Source organism: Triticum aestivum, chromosome 6A (assembly GCF_018294505.1).
Source record: "Triticum aestivum cultivar Chinese Spring chromosome 6A, IWGSC CS RefSeq v2.1, whole genome shotgun sequence".
Classification (NCBI taxonomy): domain Eukaryota; kingdom Viridiplantae; phylum Streptophyta; class Magnoliopsida; order Poales; family Poaceae; genus Triticum; species Triticum aestivum.
In genome coordinates this window covers 463,879,594-463,889,668 of record NC_057809.1, presented here as the reverse complement: position 1 = coordinate 463,889,668, position 10,075 = coordinate 463,879,594, and positions in this window count along the sequence as shown.

Sequence of the window (10,075 nt, the reverse complement as noted above, 5' to 3'; positions counted from 1 at the left end):
GAGGGATGGCCGGGGCGGCGGCGGACCGGCGGTGGGGAGTGTTTTCGTGGCGGGCGGGGCGGCGCACCGCCGGCCGTGGGCGGCGGGGGCAGCTGTTTGGCCGGTGGTGGCTGGCGGCTCAGGGGGTGGAGGTTGAAGATGAACTGCAGGCCCTTGATTTTGTATCCAACGGCTGCAAAATCGACTGACCAGAGATGAAAAAGTCAGTCGACTGACGTGTAGCCTCACCTCTAGTGCATTCAGTTTCGACAGTAAAATTCAGTTTCGACAGCAAAATTTAGTTTCGACAGCAAAATTCAGTTTCGATAGTTAAGTTCAGAGATGAGCGGCTGATGTATTTTACATCTAGCACTCTGTGGTTATGTATTTTACGTCATCTATTGGAGATGCTATTAGAATTCCACTCAGGTTAACGTTGTCTCTCTTGTCTTGCTCCAGCCTCGGCGTTGTATAACTCACCGGAGCTGCTTCAACGACGAAACCCTCCATCACAGCGGAGCAGTACCTCGGGCTCCATCTCCAGATGCCTAAGATCTTCTTCCCCTCCTCCGACATCCAAGTCAGCCGGAGCATCCTCACCGGCCAACCCAATCACGCTGAGATTGACATGGCTTCGCCAAAGAGGTTGTACACTTGTTGCATCTCTTTTTTACTCTACATGTTATATATATTGTCCACTAAGCACACGGAGTAACGGGAAAAACGATTATTTTATCCTACTATATGACAAGAAGTGAGGTACCAGGCAACTTAGCTATCCGTGATGTACTCTCTTGAACGGCATCATTATTTATCTCTGCGTGTTTGAGCTGTGCATTTGTCGATGGCCCTGGGAGCTGAGCTAGTAGGGCATTGGCCTGGGTCCAAAGTACTAGAAGTAGCACAAAAACATTTTTTGTGTAGGCTTTTCCTTGCTCAAGCCAGCCTACTAGAATCGCCAGTGCTTGAAAGGAAAAGTGAGTGAAAAACATAGGAATTGGAAAGTTTCCTATGGTACTACTTTTCATGAATTTGGTGCAAAGGAATGGAGCAAAGGAAAACTGTAGGATTTGTTCCTTTAGTGTCTCCTTGAAAGAAAAACCGTAGGAATTTTAATTTCCACTTGTCCTCCTTTTCAAATTCCTATTCATGAAACACAAGACTAAGAGATAGTAGCATAATAGCATTATAACCGTACATTTTCTTGTGGTTTTACTTAATCTCACCACGCTTCTTTGCATCATGTGTTCTTCCAATTCTTGTGAACTAAACACCCAGATTGGCAGAAATCCTGTGTTTCAAATTCTCTGTTTTGCACGTGCATTCCTATCCTATTCCTGTCTATTTCCTATTCCTGCATTGTTAGAATCCTCAAATTCAAACAAGCCCTTACACATATGTGTCAAAGAAAACCTTGTGTGGTTTGTCCTGCTCCTGCGGTGCTGTGTTCCACCCCAGCTCAGCTGCTCCAACAACGGAAGGGTTCACCACAACAGGGATCCGCTCTTCAGACTGTCTTTGGCCGCCTCAGATCTTCTTCCCCGCCGCCGGCAGCCACGACAACTGCATTACCATCATCAACTGAGCATATGACCTTGAGGACTACACGGGTCCGCAAGAGAGGTCGCACTCTTCCGTGTCTGCTTACGTTATGCATCACTTAATATGATGACATGCTACTTTATCGTCGTGTTCACCTATTAGACTCCGAGTCGGGTCCAAACTTATGCTGAAACTTGAGTTTTTAAATGGTTGTGGTGTATATATTGGGGCAGCAATCAGTACTATCTGCCTACTATCTGGTTAATCTCGGGTGTCTACTATGAGTTTCATGTTGGGTGCAAACAAACATTAAAGGAGCCATTATCTGTATTTTTTAACTAAAGCTATTATCCGCCTGCTATCATTGGTTTTGGGTCTATCCACAGTTTTCTACCATCACTCTGGATTTGTGCATACACTCCTTACATAATCTCACTATGTTTTGTTCCTATGCATGCCAGTTGTTGTACACAATGGAACTGAACATGTAGAGCAAAAGAGATGAGCCTTGCGTGGCAATAAAATTTCATGCAGACGTCGCTCCATGGTGGGCGCAAAGGCAGCCCCCCTCCACCCATTTCGGATCGTAATCAAGAGGAAGATAACTGTTCTGAGGGGGATTCAGATGCAGAAGACCACTCCTATTTACCCCATGAGGTCTTCACTCTAACTTGGCATGCTGATGTTGGTAATATCATGCATATGGTGCCTTGCATTGCTTACTGTATACATCAAAGATGTGATCTGCTTAGTTTAGACATGCTTTGTGTCAATGCCATCTGGTTAGTTTCTTTATCGTATATGTGAATCATGCAATGTCATCTTGTTTAGCCAGGCATCATATATGTGAATTTTGCAATGCCACCCTGGTTAGCCAGTCATCTTATATGTGAATTATATCATGACATCATTTTTTATTACGTGTTAAATTTGTCAACATTTTAGTACATTCAATTACTCATCCTGTGCATCAGCCATTCGGCGCAGTCATGGAAAAATCTGGAGTGGAAACAAGGTCTTCAGAGTAGACAATGCTATCCGACGAAGCGCATGTCTTGCTGGTTACAGATAGCTCCTCAGAGGAGGATTCAGAGATAGATGACCAGTCCTATTCCCCCCCCCCCCCGAGGTGCATGCTCTAACTTGGCAGGATTATGTTGCTCATATCGTGTGTATGGTATCTTGCATTGCTATGTCATTTGCTTAGATTAGACATGCTTTGTGTGAATGCCACCTGTTTAGTGTCTAATTACCATATATGTGAATTATGCAATGCCACCTTGTTGCAAGACATTATATATGTGAATTATGCAATGCTATCTTGTTGCAAGGCATTATATATGTGAATTATGCAATGCCATGCTGTTTAGCCAAGTGTCATATATGTGAATTATATCGTGTCGTCCTTTTTTTGTATTTCTCATTGCTTTTGTCGACAATGTTTGTATATTCAACTGCTCTTCCTGTGCATCAGCCATTTGAATTGGTGATGGAGAAATCTGGAGTGAAAACAAGGTCTTCAGAGCAGACAATGCTACCTGCTGAAGCAGATATCTCGCTGGTTACAGATAGCTTTTCAGAGGAGGATTCAGAGGCAGATGACCAGTCCTATTATCCCCCTGAGGTGTATGCTCAAACTTCGCAAGGTTATATTACTCATATCATGCATATGTTGTATGGCAATGCTTAGTTTTTACATCATATACACGATATTGAATGCCATCTCCTTAGTAGACACATCATATATGCGATTGCCCTCTGCTCATTTCCTTAGTATATAAATCATATATTTGAATTATATCATGCCATGATGTTTACATAGATAGCATGTATCTAAATTATGGCATGCCAACCCATTTTCTAAAGACATAATATAGTTATATCATCTCATCATGTTTACATAGTCATCATATTTTGAATTATGTCATTCTATCCGTGAATTATATCATGCCATCATATTTCCATCGACGGCACGTTTGTGATTTATGGCATGACAACCACTCTAATAGACACATCGTATAGTTATATCATGTCATCCTGTTTACATAGTCATCATATTTTGAAGTATGTCATTCTATCCTGTTTAGTTAGCCATCATACTTGTGAAATTGTGTCATGCTATCCTGTTTAATTAGCCATCATATATGTGAAATTATGACCTGCTATTCTGTTTGGTTAGACCACATAAATGTGAATTATTTCATGCCCTGTTTTCTTCCCTACTATCCATTGCACCTGTCTATCTTACAATGTATGTACATTCAATTACTTCTTTTATTTATCAGCCATTTCAATTGGAGGGGGTGATGGCAGTATCTGTGGGAGTAAAAACACAGTCTTCAGAAAAGAAGTGCTACATGTCGATGGAGATAGAACCATAGTTGTACTTGCCCAAGAACCAGCCCCACCACACATAACCCAGACTCACGCAGATTGTACCCCTACCCGGTTGGACAGAGAACCAGCTACACCCCTTCTAACCCCAACCCTAGCAGATAGTAACCCAGTTCCCGTTGACATAGCACCGTCTCCACCACAGAGCACCCAAACATGAGCAGTTAGTAAGGCAACTTCAGTGCCCAAAGCACGAGGACCACCACTCCGAACCCCAAGTCAACGCTTTAAGCAGAAGAAGAATTGTTCTCAGGTCCGGTTCCGTAGCTATGGTTCATACAACTTTGCACTTGCATCACTGTATTTACTCATACCAACTAATTTCAAATTGGAGGGATGCAATTGAAACTCCAGTGATGCAACAGGTATGTTTTAAACCTGTTTCTTTAATGTGTTTGCTGTTGTAACTTGCTCTATGTTGATTTCAGTTTCAATTGAATAAACAGTTATGTTCTCATGCCATGCACATTACAAGTGTTGTTATTGTTGTGTAGTTTCCCACACTTATATTCTGTCTATGCTGCTTTGTCTTAAATAGATATGATTCGAACTGTATCTATCTTGATTTGGCAGCATAAACTAGAATGATATAGACCATACAGTGACCATACTACATAGATATATGTTTGTTTCATGCTATTATCATGTCCACCTTACTACTGAACTAGTTTACCAAAATGAGTTCCATATACTACATTGTAAACCTGTGATGTGTTTGTTTGTTTCTCTTTTAGAACGTGGATAAAATATTGGAGAAGAGTACCCCGTTATGCAATGGTAAAGGAAGTAATGCAGATAAGGTTCAAGATAGTGAGACATCCCTGTTGGTCTCCAAGAAAGCTGATAAAAACTATATTGAAGACACTGAGACAACCCCAAAGTCCTGTCTTGATGTAGTGTTCGAGTTATTGGCTACTACTGCTGGCACCAGCTCTTCGAACTCGCTGCCTGAATCAATTCGGCTTCTTGAGTCTCAACTTCAAGTTGAAAGACATCGATCAGATGTTATGCGACAGGAAGCCGAAGGACCGAGGAAGTCCCTGCAGAATTCAGATGCATACTTTCTCGTGCAACAGCAAGTGCTGGAGGATTTAAGCGCCAAACAAGAGAAAGTTAATAAACTTGCTAAGCCTCTTGCCAGCATTATGGGTACCCAAGTTATTGTTTCTTGAGCTCTTCTAGAGTGGTTTCAGTTCTGGACTTGTTTTGTTGCGGTGTTTATATGCTGCTTTGTTCCCTATATTTGCACTGGTGGCAAATTTTGATGCCCAGTGGATGTAATATGTGTAATAGCCGTGATAGCCTAGCGTAAGTTGCTTGCTAATTTATTTCCTTATTGTCTTGTTTATTTGTTTTCTTGTAGTCAGTGCAGTTCTTTTTTGCGGCTTGCTAGTGGCCGCAATAACCTATTTTTTTTAAACTAGGCCACAATAACCATGGGCTACATATTTACTATAGTTAACATGGGGCTCCTACGGGCCGTAGAAACAATGGGCCTTCTACGGGGCGTAGAAACAATGGGCCTTGTACGGGCCGTAGACACAATGGGCCTTCTATGGGCCGTATCATCAATGGACCTTCTCCGGGCCGTATGATCGGTTGGCCAAACATGGGCCAACAACAGACCACATTATGGCCGTAAATGGGCTAGAGTTGAAATCGTCCGTTCATGGGGCTGACCATAACAGGTCGTTGTTAATCGGCCCTATTTGATGATGCTATGAAAACGGCCCAACGTATTAACGGGCCACAAACGGGTCGACTTTAACCACGGGCTGAATTTGGCCCACAAGCAAAAAATGACAGTAACCGGCCGTAAGTAAAAGAATACAAGAAATGAGCCCAAGAATAAATGGTCCCTGAGAAGGCCAAAAGATAACATGGGCTAGAAAAGGCCCAACGGAATAATGGGCCGTTAATGGGTATAAAGTCATACACTGTTCATTACGGGCCAGTTTCACCACATGCAGTTAATGGGCCGAGGGTTACTAAGGGCCTCATATGGGCCGAAAGACGTCATGGGTCATATATGGGCCGGAAGTTAAAACGGGCTGGAAGTATATTGGACGGCCCAAATGACGCTACTGGGCCTAATTCGGATAGGCCGTAAACGGGCCCTGGGTTAGCAGGCTATAAATGGGCTATATGCGAACATGCCATTAATAGGCTTGCCGTGGGCCGGCCCGCCACCTTTTGACCAAGTCAAACGGGTCGGCCTTTTCATAGGAATGGGCCTCTATTGGGCCATGCCACGTGTCGACGTATCATAGGCGCTTTGGGTCCAATGAGTGGATGACATCTGTCCCAATGGTGAGCTGACACGTGTTTCCTCCAACCAATGATGATTTTACACGTGGAAAATCCCCATTGGTCGGGGTTGTTAACGGGTTATCGGATCCAAAACCGGACCCAATAGCTTAACAGCGTTCCGTTACGGTGGATGCCACGTGTCGATCACCCTTGACGAAAGCACTTCTGTGATACGCGATTTATTGTTATGGAAGTGGACACTTCCGTGATGATAGTTTTGGTAATGTCATGGAACACTTCTACGACAGCATAGGTATGACTATCTTGATTCTATCATAAATTTGTCATGGATGTACATGCATGAAAGAAAATGTGACCTACTGTGACAAACACGTATCATCACAGAAGTGTATTTTTTGTAGTGTAGGCAGGCCCAGATACTTATCTAACAAAGCTTCAGTTAAAATATCCAATATTCCACAAACACTCTCCCTGTCGTAACTCCAGTTGGGCTGAAAAAAAATACTGGATTTTCATGTACTTACACGCTGACCTGAACTAGAGCAATATGTGTCTAGAACCCTCTTCAAGGTATTTGCATTATGATCAGTCGCTTTCAACAAAATCAGGGAGTCATCAGCAAAAAGAAGATGAGAGATATAAGGTGCATTTCTGGATACTTTTATACCTTCAACTCCACCAATGTCTTCCTCATGAGCCAGCATGCTAGGAAGACCTTCAGAACAAATTAGAAATAGATAAGGGGATATTGGGTCCCCCTGATAACCCACAAGTATAGAGGATCAATTGTAGCTCTTTTCGATAAGTAAGAGTGTCGAACCCAACGAGGAGTAGAAGGAAATGACAAGTGGTTTTCAGCAAGGTAATGTCTGCAAGTGCTGAAATTGTAAATAGCAGAGTAGTTTGATAGTAAGGTAATTTGTAATGAGCAAGTAACGATAGTTGTGACAAAAGTGCAGCAAGGTAGCCCAATCCTTTTGAGACAAAGGACAGTCCAAAACAATCTCTTATGATAAGCAAAGCGTTCTTGAGGGTGCACGGGATTTTCATCTAGTCACTTCCATCATGTTGGCTTAATTTGTGTTCAGTACTTTGATAATTTGATATGCGGGTGGACCGGTGCTTAGGTGATGTTCTTACTTGAACAAACCTCCTACTTATGATTAACCCTCCCGCAAGCATCTGCAACTACGAGAAAAGTATTCAGAATAAATTCTAACCATAGCATTAAACTTTTGGATCCAATCGGTCCCTTATGGAATAGTGCATAAACTGGGGTTTAAGCTTCTGTCACTCTCGCAACCCATCATCTAATTGCCACTCCACAATGCATTCCCTTAGGCCCAAATATGGTGAAGTTTCATGTAGTCGACGTTCACATGACACCACTAAGGGAATCACAACATACATACTATCAAAATATCGAACACATATCAAGTTCACATGATTACTTGCAACATGACTCCCGTGGACTCAAGAACAAAAATAACTACTCACAAATGATAATCATGCTCAAGATCAGAGGGGTATTAAATAGCATAATGGATCTGAACATATAATATTCCACCAAATAAACCATATAGTAATCAACTACAAGATGTAATCAACACTACTAGTCACCCACAAGCATCAATATATAGTTCCGGTAACAAGATTGAACACAAGAGATGAACTAGGGTTTGAGAGGAGATGGTGTTGTTGAAGATGTTGATGGAGATTTCCCTCCCCAAGATGGGAGAGTTGTTGGTGATGTTGATGATTTCCCCCTCCGGGAGGAAAGTTCCCCCGGCGGAATTGCTCCGCCGGAGGGCAAAAGTGCTCCTACCCAAGTTTCACCTCGAGACGGCGGCGCTCCATCCCGAAAGTCCTCCCTCTCTTTTTTATAGGTTATGAAAATGACCTATATACGATAAGATGGGCACCGGAGGTGGGCCTGGGTGAGCACCACCCACCAGGGCGCGCCTGGGCTCCCTAGCGCACCCAGGTGGGTTGTGCCCACCTGATGGGCCCCTCTGGTAGTTATTTGCTCCAATATTCCTCAAATAATCCATAAAAAATCTCCGTGAAGTTTCGGGTTGTTTTGGAGTTGTGCAGAATAGGTGGCCTGACGTAGCTTTTCCAGGTCCAGATTTCCAGCTGCCGGAATTCTTCCTCTTTGTGTATACCTTGCATATTATGAGAGAAAAGGCATTATAATTACTCCAAAAAAGCATTATTATGGATAAAAACATTATAAATAATAGTAAGAAAACATAATGCAAAATGGACGTATCACCCCCCCCCCCCGCCTCAGACCCCTTGTTGGTATGAACTCCTTAGTTTTTGTGTCATTGAATCTGATTCTATAGCTCACAGAAGAAACACATTCCATGATCAGCTCCACCCATTGTGACTGAAAACCCAATTTTAACATCATTTGTTTCAAGAAGCTCCATTCTACCCTATCATATGCCTGTAGCATATCCAATTTCACAGCACAAACCCCATTAGAACTATGTGTCTTCTTCTTAATCGCATGAAAACACTCATAAGCTACCAGCACATTATCAGTGATTAACCTACCTGGGACAAAAGCACTTTGTGTTGGAGATATCACCTTAGGTAGGATCTCATTTAGTCTATTAGCCATCATCTTGAAAATAATCTTATAAACCACATTACACAAACTAATGGGTCTGAACTGGGTTATTACCTCAGGGCTATCCACCTTAGTAATAAGCACATCATTTGTGGAGTTCCACCCCTCAGGAATTTTTTTGTTATTGATCGCCTCAAGGATTTCTTTTGACAACTCATCTCCTATAATATGCCAGAATCATTTGAAGAATATAGCATGAAGACCATCTAGACTAGGAGCCTTCATGTCACCTATTTGAAAAAAGAGCTTTTCTCACTTCTTCTTTTGTATACGGTGCCATCAAAAATCTATTCATTTGTGATGTGACTATTGGCTTAACTATAGCCAACAAGCCCTCATCTATGTCCCCTGCATCAGAATTAAAGAGACTCTGAGAATAATAAAGAATGAGGGGTTTGTGGTTATTATTCCCCTCTACCCAACCATCATTAGTATTCTTCAATTTTTAATTAAATTGCAACGTCTACGTGCCGACGCAAACTAATTAAAATATTTTGTGTTCCAGTCACCGCGACGCAACCAGTTCACCCGCCCGTGTTGGGCCCAATAGATTTCCTCCTGCTCGAGGAGGTTCTCAATAATCAGCGTGAGCTCCTTCTACTTCGCCTTAGTTTCAAATGTATATGGAGCACACATTACATCATCCAACTCCTTCTGAGCAGTTCACAAGCACACACGAGGGCCCTTCAGTACCTTCCGATCCCACGAGTGTAAGTCTCTATGTACTACCGCAAGTTTCTCATTGGTCGTTGGACAAAGGCCTCGAACAATAGCTTTTTGCCAAGCCGTTTTCACCACTTCTTCCACTGACTCTTCTGCCAACCAACGCACCTCGAATTTTTGGCCAGCACTTGACCGTGTTGCCACCACTCCTACCAGGTAATCCGTGTCAAGGCAGATCGGCGATGATCTGACTTAGCCATATCCAGGTTACACAATCCACAAAGTGGGTGCATCTCCATCCTTACGTCGTATCTATAATTTTTGATTGTTCCATGCCAATATTATACAACTTTCATATACTTTTGACAACTTTTTATACTATTTTTGGGACTAACATATTGATCAAGTGCCTAGTGCCAGTTCCTGTTTGTTGCATGTTTTTTGTTTCATAGAAAATCCATATCAAACGGAGTCCAAATGGGATAAAATTGACAGAGATTTTTTTGGAATATATGTGAATTTGGGAAGTGAAATCAACGCGAGACGATGCTCGAGGGGCCCACGAGGCAGGGGGCAGGCGCGCCCCTG